The sequence below is a fragment of the Dioscorea cayenensis genome, chromosome 1 (assembly GCF_009730915.1).
Source record: "Dioscorea cayenensis subsp. rotundata cultivar TDr96_F1 chromosome 1, TDr96_F1_v2_PseudoChromosome.rev07_lg8_w22 25.fasta, whole genome shotgun sequence".
In the NCBI taxonomy this organism is placed as follows: domain Eukaryota; kingdom Viridiplantae; phylum Streptophyta; class Magnoliopsida; order Dioscoreales; family Dioscoreaceae; genus Dioscorea; species Dioscorea cayenensis.
In genome coordinates this window covers 11650156-11670633 of record NC_052471.1, presented here as the reverse complement: position 1 = coordinate 11670633, position 20478 = coordinate 11650156, and the positions used below count along the sequence as shown (strand labels likewise).

Sequence of the window (20478 nt, the reverse complement as noted above, 5' to 3'; positions counted from 1 at the left end):
CAATCAATGATATCAAATGTAAAAGCAAAGAATCCATAGAAAACCCCCTTAATAGTCATAGTGATGGTATTGTGGAGAGTCCTCTACTTGTCCAAGGGTCCCTTTGTCTGGCCTAAGATACACCTCGCCGGATCGGTGCCTACGAAAGCTCTCCCACTAACCTTCTTCCAAACAGAGTAAGATGTCAGAGCCATAGAACCTCTCCAAATCCCTAGCCAATACCTCTGAAAACCCTAGCCACAGCCTTCTCTCAAGTTAGGGAAAAGTTGGAGAAAAGAATTCTCAAATCGGGGTTGAAATTGGCCTTAAATATGGTTGGAATCGGGAATCCACACGCCCATGTGGGCGCCCCTGTGGATTTTTCGCACGGGTGTATGAAATTTCCACACGCCCATGTAGATTCTCTATTTTACTCCTTCTTCCACCGGCTATGAACAGTACCTGCTATAGTGTTTACTACATTACCCTGCTACATTACCAGCCCAAAACACTCCCGAATCCATGTTTTCATCGAGGTAACGTAAGCGGGAACACGTTTACGGCGTAGATCACTTTGCTTCTTCAATAAACAGGCACATTGGTGGAGATCTTGCTATACATGCATAAGCTAGAATGCTTGAATGTGACGGCCCTTGTGCCCCTCCAAATTGATGTGCTAACTTGAATACAAGGATGTTGGCACACATTCTCACATCTTGAACCTGACTTATGTCTTCGCGTTTGAACCTTCTAAAGATTTCCTCCAAATGGTTCATTCACGATCTATATTGGTTTCTTTCTCTAACATTCTGCTTCACAACCCTATATGCATGAAAGTAACATAAATGCACACATATTAGCGTTAAAACCTGATAAAAGTAATGCATATCATAAGGAAAGAACACTTTGCATTCTTATCACACAAGCACTTATCAAACTCCCCCACACTTAAGCTTATGCTTTGTCCTCAAGCAAAAATTAAAACATTAAAGTATAGACGAAGGAAATATTGGAAGTGCTTGGCCTTAGGTTCACCAAAGTATACAAAGAGAGCATTCGACAAGTAAGGAAGATTTCAACACTAAATACGAAAAATCAATGCTCTAGCTAAAAACTTGAATCAAAAAGGACAACAAACCCAAAATAGTGTAAGTGTGTGAACTCATACAAGTCAACCCAAGCTATACTCCTCAAAGTTCTAAGTATAAGGGACTTATTTATCTACAAAAATAACAAAAATTTCAAAGATGGTAGTAGCTTCACACATCCTTTAAAGTAGCCCTTTCTAAAGTGGCCGCTAAGGTGGCTTTCACACTTTTGAGGTGGTAGCTCTTTCTACCGAAGTGGTAGCTTTCACTAATCCTATGAGATATCTCTTTCTCTCATTAGGGCATAACTAGTATCCGACTTATGAGAGTAGCTTCATACTTCATAGGCGGTAGCTCTTTCCACCCAACAAGCACAACTAAACAATAGAACTATTTTTGTTCTTTCTTTTCATTTTCCAATTTTTTTTTCAGAATTAACAAAAGAAACAACTATAACTAATCCTTTTAACATCAACCTTGAGTTTCCAAAAGAGTTTAAAAAGTGAGTAGTGCAACAAGTGTCAATCGGGTAAAAATTCCTAGAAATTCAAGCAAAAACTAGAGCATGATAACATTCAATGTTAAAAATTCTCCTAAACACAAGAATACAATTATTGCAACTAAGATGAACCGCCATTGGCTATGTGAGCATGTATATCAATCAAAACTAGTATAAAAGATATGTGCACTATGAAACTCCCCCCACACTTAAGTTGTACATTGTCCCCAATGTACACATGCAAGCTCACACATAATGTATATCAATCAAGAACAAATGTGGGAGAAGTAATCAAAACAATACTCCCTTGACTGCTAGTGTTGCATTTGATGGAGCTAAATCCTTGGGAGTAATGTTCCAACGGGTTGTGAAGCTCACACGACCAAGTGCCGAAGCACCTTGGCCGTATCCATGACAAGATCTTAAATCCCACGTTGACAAGACCATCCGCACGCATACACAAGGTGGTTCAGTGAAGCTCAATAAAACAAAAAAACTCGAGTATGTAAAAGATAAAGCAATGAATACAACTCAAGGCAACAAAACGAAAATAAACTCAAAAGAAAAGTCCTTTCTGAGTATACAAGTCCAAAATGAAATGCAAAAAGTAAAAAAATTGATGAAAATAAAGTCAAGTGTCAATGTCGCGCTCTGGCTCTACTGCTGATGCTTGTGGTGATGAGGTGCACGGTGGGTCAACAGGTGCTGGACTAGGTGATGGATATGCCGGAGGATTTTGAGGTCTCAGAATAAAAGATGAGGCAACGTGTCACTCAAAAATCTGCTATAGCGTATTGAAATGTGCCATGAACTCTGTATACTATGAGACCCATGTAGCCTTGACCTCAGCAATCTCTGTCTGAAGCACCCCCACAGCACTCTCGAGCCTCTCAAATCGATCATGGGCAAGAGGTGCCTCAGTCTTCATCGGTGCTGGCTGAGGCTCAGGGGCAGGCTGAGAAGCATCGCCGTCATCATCATCGCCCTCAGCTATCTCTGGAGTTGGCATAATCAAGGCATAAACTCCAGATCAGACCCTACAAACCATCCCCATCAGGCTCAGCGTCTCTATGCCCAAAGGAGGGTATACTCGCCTTCTCGATCCCGTGAATCACGGTAAGAAGACCCATACCAATAACCAATCTCGTGATGTACGGATCCCAGAAGATCACTCCCAATCTAGCATACGAGCCATGATGTCGTATATACTCCGTGACGATGTGTCCAAAATAGATCGGTCTATGCTGAACCATCGAATATAGATACATGAGCTCCTGCCGGCTCAGGACGTTGGTGCTGTCACCACGGACATTTACTGACCTGCTCATAATAGCATGCAAATATCGATACGCAGGTCGAGAAAGGTACGTGGCCTTGGACACCACTGGCTCATACTAGCCCTGTACTCATAACACTCCATACATCTTCTGCGGAGTCAAAGCACTGGACAATCTGTCAGTAACTGTACGTACTCCTCAGTACCCATGAAACGCCTCCTTATACAACCCTAGTTTGAACGGAAACTGTGTCACACTCATGCTATAATGATCCCCTAGCGCTCGGAACTGTATAGCGGTGTTGCTGTCAAAACTATCATGCGCATAGTCGAACTCAAATGAGGATAACACCTCGAGTGTAAGTGTACAGATGGTGGGCTCTCGGATCGTTAATAACTGTCCCCAACCTCCAACCGATACCAACTCCTCTACCTCATCCGCTAACTTCCTCCCTGCTGTATATCTCGTAATATGCTTGTGTCCAGGAATCGAGTCTATCCAAATCTAAGTCTTGACAAATGGACAAAACAAGCCTGATGCTCAGGGATAGTGAATCTCATGCAAATATCTGCTTGCTTCTTTGACCGAGGTGCCATGATCTGCAAAATTTGAAAGAAAATCTATTAAACAAGCTAAATAAGTCTTGCTGCAAAAATCTACACGGTCGTATGGAATATCCGCACGCCCGTGTGGATCCACGGGGTGTGAAAAACGCACGGCCGCGCTTTAAAAATCCAAAAATACACCGTTTAAGTATATTTAACTTCGTTCTAAACATGCATAACCATTCTAATTGTAGAAACGAAGAAACATTAACCAGTTTCATCGATTAAAATCAAGAATTGATGAAGCAAACAAAAAGATAGGGCTTACCGATGAGTTGAAAATGAAAAAAACTTGAATCGGCTGGAAAACCAAGTGAAAATCTTTCCAAAAATGGCAGTACGAAGTCAAGAAGAAGTGTTAATGTGCTCTGAGGTGAATAGGGAGTGTGGGAATGAAAAGAAACAACGATCCTTTAAAAGGACTCGCGCCATTTGGTGTTTTACACATCCACACGGGCGTGTGGAAATTACCCACGCACGTGCACCTCCATAGGAGAGCTTCACGGGGCCTATGCATGCCCCTGTGTGCTCTCGGAAAAACACTCATTGTCTCTGAATGCAACAGCATGGGCGTGCGGGAAGATACCCACGTCAGTGTGCCTGATCCACAGTGGTAGCCGCATGCCCCTGTGGCTTCTCTGTCCAACCGAGAGAAATCATCTAAGTGTTTCTCACGCCCGTGCGGAAATTACGCATGGCCGTGGACATTCACAGGCCTAACTCACATGGGTGAACACACTCCCTTGTATCTCCTCAGAATGGAGAAAGCTCTTCTGCAAAGATCCGCACGGGCGTGCGGAAAATACCAATGCCCGTGCGTTTGTCGCAGGTTCGCCCACAAGGACGAGTCCACACCCCTGTGCGCTCTCGTGATAATTTACTAAGTCTCTGTAAGAAAACGCACGCCCGTGCGGAAATTACCCACGGGCATACGGAAATCACAAGGTCGCTCATAGGGGCGTGTACACGCCCCTGTGTCTTCTCTAGATAAGCTCGAGGTACAAATCCACGGGTGTGCAGAAATTTTACATGCCCGTGCGTTTTCTTTGGATGCCTTAAAAACCTCTGCATTCTCTGCAAAAAATTCATGAACATGTTTACACACTCAGAGCCTGCCCTATTATGTAAACTCTACTTGTGAAAAACATCAGAAACTAGCTCAAGCGACCAGAACTTCGCCAAATCCACATGAAAACACATGTTGACATTAAAATCCCATAATAAAACACATCAAAGGCATCAAAAATTAAGACACCAACACTCAACACTTTATTCATGCAAACACTAAACTACTCAACTAAGAAAACAGTAAACACTTGCGTTGCCTCCCAAGAAGCACTTGTTCAATGTTACTAAGCTTGACGTACCTTGTCTTACCTCACGGGGGTTCATAGATGAAGGTTGCCCTCTTACCCATAACTTGAAAGCATGATTACCAAAGTCTCTTGAAGGTAGAGGGTGAATTATCAGGCTTGGGACCACCTAGCAAAGGTTCATCCAATTTGTTCAGTTCATGCCCATCTCTAACAGCCTTGGAGCATTTCCGATGGCATTTCCTAGCCCTCTTCATCTTCCGGAGCACCTTCTTCATGATCCCCGGAGTAGATGGTACTTCTTCTGTTGGACCAAGCATCATTACTTCTTCATTGTCCACCTTTTGGTCGAACAAACCCTTGTATGGATGTGGGTTGAACATTTCCTGCATGTATTCATCAACAATCTCATTAGTAGTGTCTAGAAAATACAAAGTATCATCAAAATTGAGAGAATGCCGCATGGCTTCGGTGAGGTGGTATGTGAGCTTATCATCTCCAACCCTCAGCGTCAGATCCCTGCCATCCATGTCAATTAATACCTTAGAAGTGCGCAAAAACGGCCTCCCAAGTATCAAAGGTACATCCGCATCCTCATCGACATCCAACACTATAAAGTCAACCTAAAAAATGTACTTGTCCACCTTGACAAGCACGTCTCTAATGATGCTCCTCGGATGTCTCACCGTTCGGTCCGCCAATTGCAAAGTCATCCGGGTGGGCCTAGGCTCTCCCAAGCCTAACTTCTGAAAGAAGGTGTATGGCATGATGTTGATACTGGCCCCTGAGTGGGCCAATGCCATTTCTTCACCCAAATTGCCAATGTTACATGGAATGATGAAGCTTCCCGGGTCTTTCTTCTTGTTCAACATATTCTTTTGCAACACCGCAAAGCAAGAAGCATCCAAGATCACTGAAGCACTCTCCTCCAACCTCCTCTTGTTAGTCAATAAGTCCTTCAAGAATTTTGCATACTTAGGCATTTGAGCCAATGCCTCAACAAAAGGAATATTGATGTGGAGTTGCTTGAACAAACTCAGGAAGCTCTTGTATTGTTCATCCCCTTGGTTATTCTTCAATCTAGATAGATACAGAGATTATTGGCTTGAAAGGTGGGGGTGCCACCTCCTTCTTTTTGCTTGTTCTCTCCTCGACCTCTATAACCCCGGGTTGTGTTCATTGGGCTTCTCACTCAGAAGCCTACCTTCAACCTCACGACCACTTCTTAAGCTGATCATCTTTACATGCTCTCTAGGATTTGTCTTTGCATTACTCGGCAAGCTCCCTTGTGGTCTCTCCGATAGAGACTTTGTAATTTGTCCCACTTGATTTTCAAGATTATGTAAAGAAGCGGTGTGGTTGCGAAGTGTAGCCTCGACTGATTGAAACCTTGTATCCGATGATTGCACAAACCTAGTCAAGGCTTTCTCCAAATTGGTCATTCGGGTCTCCAAACCTGAAACTTGGTTCTCCATGTTTGGGGCTTGTTGTTATTAGAAACCCGGTGGTGCCATGGCCTTTTGTGGACCTTGGTTGCTCCACGAGAAATTGGGATGACTCTTTCAAACCCGATTGTAGGTGTTCCTATATGGATTCCCTTGGTTCCTCATTGTATTACCCACAAAATCAACTTTCTCAACCGAAGATGCATCACCAATGGAAATCAGGCAATCGGAGGGAGCATGTCCTCCACCACACCCAGTACAAGTAGTCATGGCCACCACTCTATTCGAAGTTAGAAGATCTAACTTCTTACTCAACGATTCCACTTGAGCCGCCAATGAAGTTACTACATCTACTTCATAGAGCCCGGCCATTTTTTTCCTTTCCCGTGCATTCCACTGATAACTGTTCATGGTCATTTCTTCCACTAACTGTCGGGCTTCTTCCATGGTTTTACTCCCCATTGTACCTCCTGCTGTGGCATCTAACAATTGCCTTGTACTCAGATTTAACCCATTGTAGAAAGTCTAAATAATCATCAACTCGGGAAATCCGTGCTGTGGGCATCTCCGCAGAAGATCCTTGAAGCGCTCCCATGTCTCAAACAATGACTCCAACTCTATCTATACAAATGATGAAATCTCATTGCGAAGCTTGGCCGACTTCCCCGGAGGAAAATATCTAGTAAGAAAAGCTTCAACTATCTCATTCCAAGTCGTGATGGAGGCCTTGGGCAAAGAATATAGCCACTGCTTGGCTCTTCCCTTGAGACAGAATTAGAAAGCCCTCAATTTGATAGCATCATCTGATACGCCATTAATCTTCATCATATCACAAACTTCCAAGAATTTCTCTATATGGTTGTTTAGATCCTCATCGGCCAAACCATTGAATTGTGTTGTTTGCTGAATCGTTTGGATGAATGCCGACTTTAGCTCAAAGTTCAAAGCTGTAATCGGGGATCGCACAATACTCGATTTTGTGCCCAAAACTGAGGATCTAGCATAATCAGAAATTGTCCTTTGTTGCTCATTCTGTTCTGCCATATTATCTGACCCTTCCACTTCTATCTCAGCTTTATTAGACGGTTCTTGTACAGTTTTCTTCAGCTTTCTTCTGAGTGTACGTTCAAGTTCAGGATCTCCTTTAATCAATATCAAAGGATTCCCTTGGGTCATAACCTAGAGCTGCACCAAAAGAAAGAAACAAAATTGGAATGATGATAGAATAGAAGATGTGAAATAGAATAAATGAATCAATAGCTAAGAAAACAAAGTGCAAAGTATCTCCAAATGCCTAGTTCCCGGCAACGGCGCCAAAAACTTGACAACGCCTCTTGAGTATGTCCCCGCAAGTGCACGGGTTTGTTGAAGTAATAAATCCCAGATGAGTGGATATCTTATCCACAGAGACTAGGGAATAAAAACACTTAAATTGTTTCTTAACTAAACGAAAAGTAAATAGTGATTTGTGTGACAAAATGTGATGTAACAAAAGTAAAAGAAACAAGAGAAAGAGTGCAACTAAAGGGGAGGTAAGGCAATCGATATAAGTGGGGTACCCGGATATTTTTTCGCCTAGGATAATCATTTCAAGTGCAAAACCCCTCTATTATGCTTTCTAACTAATGCATTAATGAGTCGTGGAGATCCTTAAATACATGGTCCCAAATCTAAGGTCAACCATGCCTAACTCTATGCATGTCCCCGAGGAGAAATTGAATAACCTCTCAACCTCACACTCGTATAGAATCGCAATGAGTTCTAGGGATTTCGAAGTGATAAATACTCTTTCTAGATATAGACCTAACCCTTTTGTCCAGGTGGAAAGTCCCTAGCCACAATTAAGCCCTAGTTGCTAAAATCACTTCAACGCTTCACTCCGTTACCCCTGCAACTAAGCCCCAGCGGAAGATATTCCTTAGCCCATTGACTCTACTATGACCACAAAAGAGCTCGAGGAAATGGAGGTAGAATAAATAATACCAGAGGGGAAAGGGGGCGCTCTGCTACCTCTTGACTCACCCTCTCAACCCTGTCCAATCTAGCTTTGTCTAACTCTCGTGGGGTGTTACTCACTCACAAGAGTTACCAATAAGAACTCTCAACCGCAGTGTCACTCTAAGGGAGTATTCACACAATCAAACATACAAGATTGGAACTCAAATAAAACATCAATTAATTGAAAGCATAATAAAAAGGTTCAATGAAACGAATACATCCTAGGGTTCACAAATATCCAAGTACCCACTAAGGGGTTTAGCCCTCCATTGAGCTAATTACAATCAATGATATCAAATGTAAAAGTAAAGAATCCATAGAAAACCACCTCAATAGTCATGGAGATGGTCTTGTGGAGAGTCTTCTACTCGTCCAAGGGTCCCTTTGTCCAGCCTAGGATACACCTCGCCGGATCAGTACCAATGAAAGCTTTCCCACTAACTGACAAGTACCCCTTGCTTATATCCCGCAAGTGCACGGGTTTGTCGAAGTAATAATCCCGGGTGAGCGAGGTCGAATCCACAGGGAGTAGAGAATAAAAATACTTAATTTGGTTCTTAGCTATGTGGAAGATCAATAATGATTTGTGCGAAATTGATTCAATTTTCAAAAATAAAAGAAACAAGTGAGAGAGCAAGAATAAAGAATAGGGTAAGGCAATCGATAAAGTTGGGGTACTCGGATGATGCTTCACCTAGGAAAAATCGTTTCAAGTGCAAGAACTCTCTATTATGCTTCTTAATATATGCAATGGTGAGCCATGGAAATTCTTACATACATAGTCCCAAATCTAAGGTCAACTATGCCTAACTCTATTCATGTCCCGGAGGAGAGATTAAGTAACCTCTCAACCTCGCACTCGAACAAACTTGCAATGGGCTCTAGAGATTCCAAGTGATAAATCGCTTCCTAATTATAGACCTAACCCTTTGGTCCAGGCGGAAGGTCCCTAACCACAATTAAGCCCTAGATACTAAGATCCCCTCAAGGCTTCACTCCATTGCATGCGCAACTAGGCCCCAGCGGAGGTTCATCCCTTAGACCATTCACTCTATTATGGCCGCAAAGAACTCAAGGAACGGAGGTAGAATCTATCACGTCAGAGGGGAAAGGGGATGCTCCTGTATCTCTCGACTCACCCTCTCAACCCTCTCCATCCTAGCTTTGTCTAACGCTCGTGGTGTGTCACTCACTCACAAGGTTACTAACAAGAACTCTCAACCCTAGTGTTACTCTAGGGGAAATGTTCATACAATCAAGCATTCAAGGTTGGAACTCACAATAAATATCAATTTATTGAAAGCATAATAAAGAAGTTCAATGAAACGAATACATCTAAGGTTCACAATCACCCAAGTACCCACTAGGGGTTTAGCTCTCCATGGAGCTAAGCACAATCAAAGAAATTAAATGTAAAAGCAATGAATCCATAAAGAAACCCCCTCGATGGTCGTGTCAATGGTCTTGTGGAAAGTCCTCTACTCGTCGTCCAAGGATTCTTTCGTCCGGTATAGGATATGCCTCGATCAAAGCTCCCCTACCAATCTTCTTCCTAATGGAATCACGATGTCGGAGCCATAGAACCACTCCAAAACCTTGGCCAATACCCCTCGAAACCCTAGCCGAAACCCTCTCACAATTTGGGGAAAAGATGGAGAAAAGAATAATGAAATCGCGGCTGAAGTTGGCTTTCAATAGGGCTGGAATCGAGCGACTGCACGGGTGTGTATGATGTCACACGCCCCTGTGGAATTTCCACACGGGCGTGGATAATTTTCACACGGCCGTGTGGATTCTCTATTTCTCTGATTTCTCAGCCGGGCTGCTACAGTACTCTGCCGGAAATACTCCCGAATTCCATACTTTTATTGGGGTAACGCAAATGGGCACACATTTACGTCATGAATCACTTTCTTCTTCAATGATGTACACGTTGGTGGATCTCTTGTTCTTATATGCATAAATCAGAATGCTCGAGTGTGACTGCCTTTGTGCCCCTACAAATGAATGTGCTCACTCGAATACAAGGAGGTTGGCACACACTCTAGCATCTCATACCTGATCTATGTCTTCGCGTTTGAACCTTAGCAAGATCTCCTCCAAAATAGGTGTATTATGATCCACATTGGCCTATTTCCTTCATAATCGGCCTCACAACCCTACCTGCATATTAATGTAAAACTTGAGAAAAGTAATGCTTAACATAAGGAATGAATGCTTCGCATTCATATCGCACAAGCACTTACCAAACTCCCCCACACTTAAGCTTTTGCTTGTCCTCAAGCAAACATTAAAACATTCTATGCATCAATAAAGAAAATGTTGAAAGTGCTTGGCGTTAGGTTCACCAAAGTATACAAAGATAGCATTCTACAAGTAAGGAAAATTTTAACACTAAATATGAAAAAATCTATGCTCTAGCTAAAAACCTGAATCAAAAAGGATAACAAACCCGAATTTCGTGTAAGTGTGTGAACTCACTCAAAACACCCCAAGTTATACTCCTCAAAGTTCTAAGTGCAAGGAACTTATTTATCTACAACAATAAAATAACAAACATTTCAAAAAATGATAGTAGCTTCACACATCCTTTAAGGTAGCCCTTTCCCAAGCGGCCACTAAGGTGGCTTTCACACTTTCGAGGTGGTAGCTCTTTCTACCCAAGTGGTAGCTTTCACTCATCCTATGAGATAGCTCTTTCTCTCATTAGGGCACAACTAGTATCCGACTTGTGAGAGTAGCTTTATACTTTATAGGTGGTAGCTCTTTCCACCCAACAAATACAAATAAACAATAAAACTATTTTGTTCCATCTTTTCATTTTTTTTTTAATTAGCACAAGAAAATAAACCTAACTAGTCCCTTTAACATCGAACAAGAGTTTCCAATAGAGTTCAAAGAGTGAGTAGTGCACTAAGTGTAAATCGGGCAAAAATTCCTAGAAATTTCAAGCAAGAACTAGAGCATGAAAACATTCAATGTTAGAAATTCTCCTAAACTCAAGAATACAACCATTGCAACTAAGGTGACCCGCCATTGGCTATTTGAGCATATAACAATCAAGAACAATAGAAAAGATGTGTGCACTATGAAACTCCCCCCCACACTTAAGTTGTACATTGTCCTCAATGTACACATGCAAGCTCACTCAAAATATATCTTTCAAAAAATAGATGTGGGAGAAGCAATCAAAACAATACTCCCCTGACTCCTAGTGTTGCGTTTGATGAAGCTAATTCCTTGGGATTAGTGTTCCAACGGGTTGTAAGCTCGCACGGCCAAGTGCCAAAGCACCTTGGCCGTGCCCATGATTAAGTCTCAATTTCCAAGAAGACAAGACCATCTGCACACATACACGAGGGGGTTCAGTGAAGCTCAAGAAAAACAAAAATAACTCGAGTGTATAAAAGATGAAGCAATGAATACAACTCGATAATGCAAAATAACATAAACTCAGAAGGAAAATCCTTTATGAGTGAACAAGTCTAAAAACAAGAAAATAAGATAAAGTAAAATGCATGAAAGTAAAAGAAAGGTCAAGTGTCGAAGTCACTCTCGGTCTCCACTACTGCTGCTGCTGAAGTGTAAGCATATAGTGGGTCCTCTGGTGCTGGGGTCGAGGATGGAGGTGCTGGAGGTACTGGCGGTGCCTGAAGAGTCCTCGGCTGCAGGACGAATGATGAGGCAACATCTCGTTCTAGGATCTGTTGTAATATGTCGAAACGTGCCATGAACTCTGTGTACTGAGTGGCCTGCGTAGCCCTAATCTCAGCAACCTCGGCTCGGACCACTCCTATAGCATTCTCGAGCCTCTCAAAGCGATCATTAGCTCGAGAAGGTGAAAACATACGCACTAGAGGTGGTTCCTCGGCCGCTGGAGGTGCCTCGGTGTCCATCGATGCGGGCTGAGGCTCGGGGACGGGCTGAGATGCTCCGGCGTCATCACCCTCATCCTCAGCTATCTCTAGGGCTGGTAGAACTAACGCAAAAATCCCTGTCTGAACCCTACGGACCATGCCCATCAACCGCATCGTCTCTAGACCCAGGGGAGCGGGTACACTCGTCTTCTCGGCCCCGCGAATCGAATCCAAGAGACCCGTGCCCCGCACTAATCTCGTAATGTAAGGACCCGAGAAGATCGCTCCCTGTCTAGTGTACTGTCCCTGATGTCTGATGTAATCAGCCAAGATGTGCCCTAAGTGTATCGGTATGCGCTCTACCATCGAGTACAAGTACAGCAACTCCTGGCCGCTCAGGACACCAGTACTATCGCCACGGCCATTCACCGACCTACTCATGATTGCGTGCAAATATCTGTAGGCAGGCCGGGAAAGGCATGTGGCCTTGGAGAACCCCGACTCGTACTGACCCTGACCACATAGCACTCTGTAAGCTCTCTGCGGGGTCAAGGTTCCAGGATAATCAGTAGGTAACTGTGCATACTCCTCAGAATCTGTGAATGCCTCCTCGTATAAGCCAAGTAGTATGGAAAACTGTGTAATGCTCAAACTATGGTGGTGTCCAAACACTCTGAACTGAATGGTGCCCAAACTGTTGAAGCTCGCATACGCTCTATCAAACTCAAACGAGGAGAGTACCTCCAATGCAAACTCTCGGATAGCTGGCTCTCTAATCGTCAACAACTGCCGCCAACCCCCCTCTGAAACAAGGTCCTCAACCTCATCAGCGAACTCATCTCCCTACTGAAGATCTCATAATATAGTCGTGTCCAGGAATCGAGTCTGTCCGAAGCAGAGTCTCGATAGGCGCTCATAACGGGCCTGGTGTTCGGGAATCACAAATCGCATGCCCTCGGGCTCAGAGGATGACTCACGTGGCCTCTTATCAGTTTGCTTCTTTGTCCTAGGTGCCATGATCTGCCAAATTTAAACAAAATTAGTCAAACAAGTTGATAAAACAATACTGCAGAAATTCACACGGTCGTGTGGAATTTCCTCACGCCCGTGTGGATTCACGAGGCGTGAGAAACGCACGGCCAGGTATCAATAATCCAAAAATACACATCAATAATATCTCTAACTTCGTTCTAAACGTAAATCATTGTTCCAATTGAAGAAATGAAGCATTGTTGACTAGATTAATCAATAGAAATCATGAATTGATGAAGAAGATGAAGAAAATGAATTTACCGACGAGAAAAAATGAGAAAATAGAGAGCCGACCGGAAAACTTGCTAAAATCCCACCAAACTGGCGCAATGGACTCGGAGAATGTTGTGAGAGTGTTTTCAACGGAAAAGGAGTCGTGAAGAAGGAGATAAATCATCCCTTTTTTAAACAGAACTCACGACTTTTGACATTCTGTGCATCCACACGGGCGTGTGGAAATTCCCCGCGCCCGTGTGCCTCACTTCAAAAGCTCCACAGGGGCGTATGCACGCCCCTGTGCGCTCTCGGAAAAAACTCTCACTGACATAAAATGATCTCCCACGGGCGTGCGGAAATTATCCATGCCCGTGCACCAGACCCACAATGGCAGACGCACGCCCCTGTGGCTTCCCTGGTCATCTGAGAAAAATATCAAGTCACACCATTTATCTTCATCATGTCACACACCTCAAGGAAGCTCTCTATGTGACTGTTTGGATCCTCATCGGCCAAACCGTTGAATTGTGCGGACTGCTGCAGCATATGGATGAATGCCGGCTTTAGCTCGAAATTTTGAGCTGTGATTGGGGGACGCACAATACTCGATTGTGTCCCTAACACTGAAGGTCTGGCATAATCGGATAGTGTCCGTTGTTGCTCATTTTGTTCTGCCATGTTGTCAGATCCTTCTACTTCCAAATCAGCTGGATTAGGCTGTTCTTGTACAGGTTGTTTCCCTTTCCTTCGAAGTGTACGTTCAAGCTCAGGGTCTCCTTCAATCAATATTGATGGATTCCCTCGGGTCATAACCTGGAGCTGCACCAAAAGTAAAGAAAAAGAAAATCAGAACGATGATAGAATAAGAAGATATGAAATAGAGTGTGTAGTGAAATAGCTAAGAAATCAAAGTGCAAAGTATCTCTAAACGCCTACTCCCCGGCAACGGTGCCAAAAACTTGACAAGTACCCCTTGCTTATATCCAGCAAGTGCACGGGTTTGTCGAAGTAATAATCCCTGGTCAGCGGGGTCGAATCCACAGGGAGTAGGGAATGAAAATACTTAATTTAGTTCTTAGCTATGTAGAAGATCAATAATGATTGGTGAGAAATTGATTCAATTCTCAATAATAAAAGAAACAAGTGAGAGAGCAAGAATAAAGAATAGGGTAAGGCAATCGATAAAGATGGGGTACTCGGATGATGCTTCACCTAGGGAAAATCGTTTCAAGTGCAAGAACTCTCTATTATGCTTCCTAATCGATGCAATGGTGAGTCGTGGAAATCCTTACATACATAGTCCCAAATCTAAGGTCAACTATGCCTAACTCTATTCATGTCCCGGAGGAGAGATTAACTAACCTCTCAACTTCGCACTCGAACAAAGTTGCAATGGGCTCTAGAGATTCCAAGTGATAAATCGCTTCCTAATTATAGATCTAACCCTTTGGTCCAGGCAGAAAGTCCCTAGCTACAATTAAGCCCTAGATACTAAGATCCCCTCAAGGCTTCACTCCATTACACGCGCAACTAGGCCCCAGCGGAGGTTCATCCCTTAGACCATTCACTCTATTATGCCCGCAAAGAACTCAAGGAACGGAGGTAGAATCTATCACGTCGGAGGGGAAAGGGGATGCTCCTGTACCTCTCGACTCACCCTCTCAACCCTCTCCAACCTAGCTTTGTCTAACGCTCGTGGTGTGTCACTCACTCACAAGGTTACCAACAAGAACTCTCAACCCTAGTGTCACTCTAGGGCAAATATTCATACAATCAAGCATTCAAAGTTGGAACTCACAATAAACATCAATTTATTGAAAGCATAATAAAGAAGTTCAATGAAAAGAATACATCTAAGGTTCACAATCACCCAAGTACCCACTAGGGGTTTAGCTCTCCATGGAGCTAAGTACAATTAAAGAAATTGAATGTAAAAGCAATGAATCCATAAAGAAATCCCCTCGATGGTCATGTCGATGGTCTTGTGGAAGGTCCTCTACTCGTCGTCCAAGGATTCCTTCGTCCGGTATAGGATACGCCTTGAATCCATAAAGAAATCCCCTACCAACCTTCTTCCTAATGGAATCACGATGTCAGAGCCATAGAACCGCTCCAAAACCTTGGCCAATACCCCTCGAAACCCTCTCACAAGTTGGGGAAAAGATGGAGAAAAGAATAATGAAATCGGGGCTGAAGTCGGCTTTAAATAGGGTTGGAATCGGGCGACTGCACGGGCGTGTATGATGTCACACGCCCCTATGGAATTTCCACATGGGCGTGGATAATTTCCACACGCCGTGTGGATTCTCTATTTCTCTGATTTCTCGGCCGGGCTGCTACAGTACTTTGCCGGAAATACTCCCGAATTCCATACTTTCATTGGGGTAACGCAAACGGGCACACGTTTACGTCGTGAATCACTTGCTTCTTCAATGATATATACGTTGGTGGATCTCTTGTTCTTATATGCATAAATCAAAATGCTCGAGTGTGACTGCCTTTGTGCCCCTCCAAATGAATGTGCTCACTCGAATACGAGGAGGTTAGCACACACTCTAGCATCTCACACCTGACCTATGTCTTCGCGTTTGAACCTTAGCAAGATCTCCTCCAAAATAGGTGCATTATGATCCACATTGGCCTATTTCCTTCATACTCGGTCTCACAACCCTACCTGCATAAAAGTAACATAAAAACACACATATTAATGTAAAAACCTGAGAAAAGTAATGCTCAACATAAGGAATGAACGCTTCGCATTCATATCGCACAAGCACTTATCACTAACCTTCTTCCAAATGGAGTGCGATGTCAGAGCCATAGAACCTCTCCAAATCCCTAGGCAATACCTCTCAAAAGTCTAGCTGCAGCCCTCTCTCAAGTTGAGGAAAAGTTGGAGAAAATAATTCTCAAATCGGGGCTGAAATCAGCCTTAAATAGGGCTGTAATTGGGAATCCACACGTCCATGTGGGCGCTCTGTGGATTTTTCGAAGGGCGTATAATTTCCACACGACCGTGTGGATTCTCTGTTTTACTGCATCTTCGGCCGATAGTGAATAGTACCTACTACATTGTTTGCTACAATACCTTGCTACATTACTGGCCTGAAACACTCCCGAATCCATGTTTTCATCTAGGTAACATAAATGGGCACACGTTTATGCCATAGATCGCTTTGTTTCTTCAATAAATGGACACATTAGTGGAGATCTTGCTATACATACACAAGCTGGAATGCTTGAATCTGACTACCCTTGTGCCCCTCCAAATCGATGTGCTGACTTGAATACAAAGGAGGTTGGCACACATTCTCACATCTTGAACCCGACTTATGTCTTTGGATTTGAACCTTCTCAAGATTTCCTCCAATTGGTGCATTCACAATCTACATTGGCTTTTTTCTCTAACATTCTGTTTCACAACCCTATATGCATGAAAGTAATATAAATGCACACATATTAGCGTTAAAACCCGATATAATAATGGTTATCATAAGAAAAGAACACTTCGCATTTTTATCACACAAGCACTTATCACAACCCGTACGACACAACACACCTTTGAGTTAGACTTTACCAAACGATTAATGAGGAGTTCATAGGAGTATTGTTTCGACTGCGTTCCCACACACATTATGCTTTTATTGATGCTATTTTTTTATTGTGCTTACATGCATACATTGAGAACAATGTACATTTTAAGTGTGTGGGAGGGTTAACCTTATACATGTCTTATATTTGTGTTTTCATGAGGATGATCTTGTTACCAATGAAGGTTCATCCTAGGGTTAAGAGTTTAATTCTTAGTTTTTGGAGGTTGTAAACATTAGGTTTTTATCATACTCTAGTTTTAATACAATTTTCATGAATATTTCTGCCCAAATTGCTTTCTTATGCACTTTTCTCACTCATTCGACCTGTGAAAACTTTAGTTTATTATTTTTGGGACTTTAGTATGCTACTTTTATTAGGAAAAAAATCTAAAAATCAGAAAATGTGAAAAAAAAATTCAGAAATTTTGTTTTGATTGTACATAGGGGTGGAAAAAGCTACCACCTATGATGTATGTAGCTACTCTCATAAGTCAGATACTTGTTATGCCCTAATGAGAGAAAGAGCTATCTCATGGGATAAGTGAAAGCTACCACCGTCGGTAGAAAGAGCTACCACATCGAAAGTGTGAAAGCCACTCCGCGGTGCGGGGGAGGGGGGCCACTCTAGATAGGGCTACCTTAGAGGTTGTGTGAAGCTACTACCTATACTTTTTGTATATAAATAAGTCCCTTCTCAATAATAACTTTTTAGTAGACATAGTGTTGACGTGAGTTGAGTTTTTCATACACACACACTTTCGGATTTCATTACTTTCATTTTTGATTGGATTGTTTGCTAGAGTATTGATTGTTTTATCTAGTGTTTGACTCTCTCCATAACTTTAGAATTTTATTGTTGTACTCTCTTGGTGAACCTAAGGCCAAGCACTTCTCTTTTCTTTCCATGAGATTTATGTTTAGCTTTGGTTGAGGACAAGCAAAGGCTTAAGTGTGGGGGAGTTTGATAAGTGCTTGAGTAGACATATTTTTCTATATGTTTTACATGCATTAAGTATCATTTTTATCATGGTTTATGTCTCATATAGTGTATTTGGTGTTCTTTTGTAGCAATGAGGTTGTGAATTCCTTAAAGGAAAAAAATGACACAAATATAGATTATGAAGACACATTTTGGGAGTTTTTGTGCAACATAAAGGTCAAGAAACAAGAGGAGCTCATGTACACGGAGTTGTGTGTTAACTTCCAAGAGAATTCAAGCCAATTTGTGAGTTGGAAGGCACAAAGGCAGTCACACCCCAATGTCCCTACTTGTGTGAAGAATGTAAGAGCTTCCAAATGATGATTCAATGAGGAAAAATCTTATAACCTACCATGTGGACGTGTGCCCAACCATGTGGCCTCAAAGAGAAGAGCGTGTGAGCCGTGTTTCATGAAAAATACTATAGCTAAACAGTGTAGCAAAGTTATTGTAGCAGTACTGTAACAAAAACACTGTTTACGCACCACGTGAAAATACCACGTGGTCTCGTGGCAATTCTACAGCTCATGCAGGTGCGTGAAATCTTGTGCGATCACTGGTCACATGGAGGTACGTGATAGACGTGGTTTAGGCTTATAAATAGCCCTTTTGCCCTATTCTTTGACATCTTTTGTGCTGCTCTTGAGGGGTGAGACGGTTAGGGTTTAGAGAGGAGGTCTTTGTAGCTTAGGAGGCGCTTCTTCACCAACTTTGATAGTTTCCTTCTCCGTCATAAAATCATGGAAGCCACCGGCGACCCTAGCTTCGGAGTGGATCCTTCAAGACGTGGAAGCTCTCTATCAGGGCCATCAGTTCATATATACGGGGTTTATTTCTATGGCTTTCATAAACTTTCATTCATTGATGGTTTGTTTTGTATATTGCTCCATGAAGAGTTAAATCCCTAGATGGTATTTAGGCTTGTGAACCCTAGGATTCTAATCTTTTGTGGATTTGCTTTGTGTTTCTATTTAATCCTAGTTTGGTTGAGTTTCAATCTTGTTTGCCTAATGCTTGATTGCTTTATTGATCTCATGGTTGTTTGGTTTGCATGATTTGTTCACCTTGTGAGAGAGAGGTCTCCATTAGGGTTAGAACCTCAAGGTTGAAGAGGGTTAAGAGGGTGACTCATGAGATAGTGGAGCGTCCCCTTCCCCCATCATATTGGTGTATTCTATCTCCGTATTCCCTAAACTTTATGCAACCATATTTGGTATGAGGTGTGAGATTGAGAGGTTTCTCTGCCGGGACCATGTAGGGGGTTAGGGACCTTTCAGCTAGAAGTAGGGTTAGATCTATTTTTAAGAATCGGATATACCTTTTGGAATGCTTAGAGTGATTTACGGTCATATGTGGTGTGAGGTGTTGAGATTGAGCAATTTCTCCACCGGGACCTCGTAGGGGACTAGTATCATTTATATGGAGGCAAGATCCGATTATCTTTGGATTTCCACGACTTAACCTACTCATTCTAGAAACACTGGGTACTTCTAGTACCTAATACCTAAATCTTAGGGGGAAGCATTGCCTGAGTACCCCATTTTTACTGATTGAGATCACCCTCTATTTTACCCTTGCATATTCGTCTTCGGAATTCATTTCTTTGCACATTAGATCATCACATCATCCTATTTATCATTAAGCTAGATAGCAGAGAAGAAGTTAGTACTAGTAACTATGTTCCTTATGGATTCGACTACCCAGCTCACCGGGTATTTTATTACTTCAACACCCATGCACTTGCGGTACACACATGCAATTCGGTCATGTCACTATCCCATGCCTATTTAAGCATTCAACTTGATTTTTCAGTGGTAGATGTTTAGATTAATATAGAGTTATCAATGCTTTTTAGTGGGTTTTTTTCACTTTATTATTAGTGATGATAGGAATTTTTGGAGATTGTGTATTATTGACATCATTCCCTTGTGGTTGCCTATTTAAAAAATAAAATGAATTGTTCATGAACTCATTGATGTTGTAATTGGAAAGGTGTCTAATGTATGATTTATAGCATGTTTTACATAAGGAGTTGTAAGTACACAAAAGTAGCTAGAGATTCAATCAATGTTATAGATTAAATATTATTCTAAACATTATGAAATTTGGATATGCCATAAACTTAGGACACTAGTCTTCTTAGAAGCAAAAATTTTGTTAGTTGGAAAAAGATAGGTAATGTTATGCTAGATTCAGTCCACAAGAGTTAAGAGAGTGACTCTTACTTGATTCATGAATATGTTAATCTTCTTACATTTTTGTATGCTAGTGAGGTTCCATTAAGGATATTGATAAGTGCTTGTTTGTACATATTGTAAGTTAATATTGTGCATAGATTGAGCATTACTTTTTCAATTATATGTGCTCATTTGGTGTTTTTATGTTCTTTTGCACAGGTAGGGTGTGTGTGGGCCCTAATACAACAAAGTTGGTGTTGTGAAGCAAATTCAGGGTGCTTGAGTAGAAAATAAACCCATCGTTGACAGCAGATGATCACATCACAACCATATATTAATTGGTGTTTATACGGACACGATCCACAACCAAATTCATGTACTGTAATGCAACATATTACTATAGCATAGTACTATAGCAAA

At 42.2% G+C, this 20478-nt stretch overlaps 1 non-coding gene across 1 annotated transcript; it reads left to right on the top strand.

Annotated features, from left to right (window-relative positions):
• Positions 1 to 6753: 6753 nt before the first annotated feature.
• LOC120267360 lies at positions 6754 to 6860 on the top strand. The gene has a single exon (XR_005538446.1). It is a non-coding gene; the product is annotated as a small nucleolar RNA R71 (small nucleolar RNA).
• The last annotated feature ends 13618 nt before the right edge of the window (positions 6861 to 20478 follow it).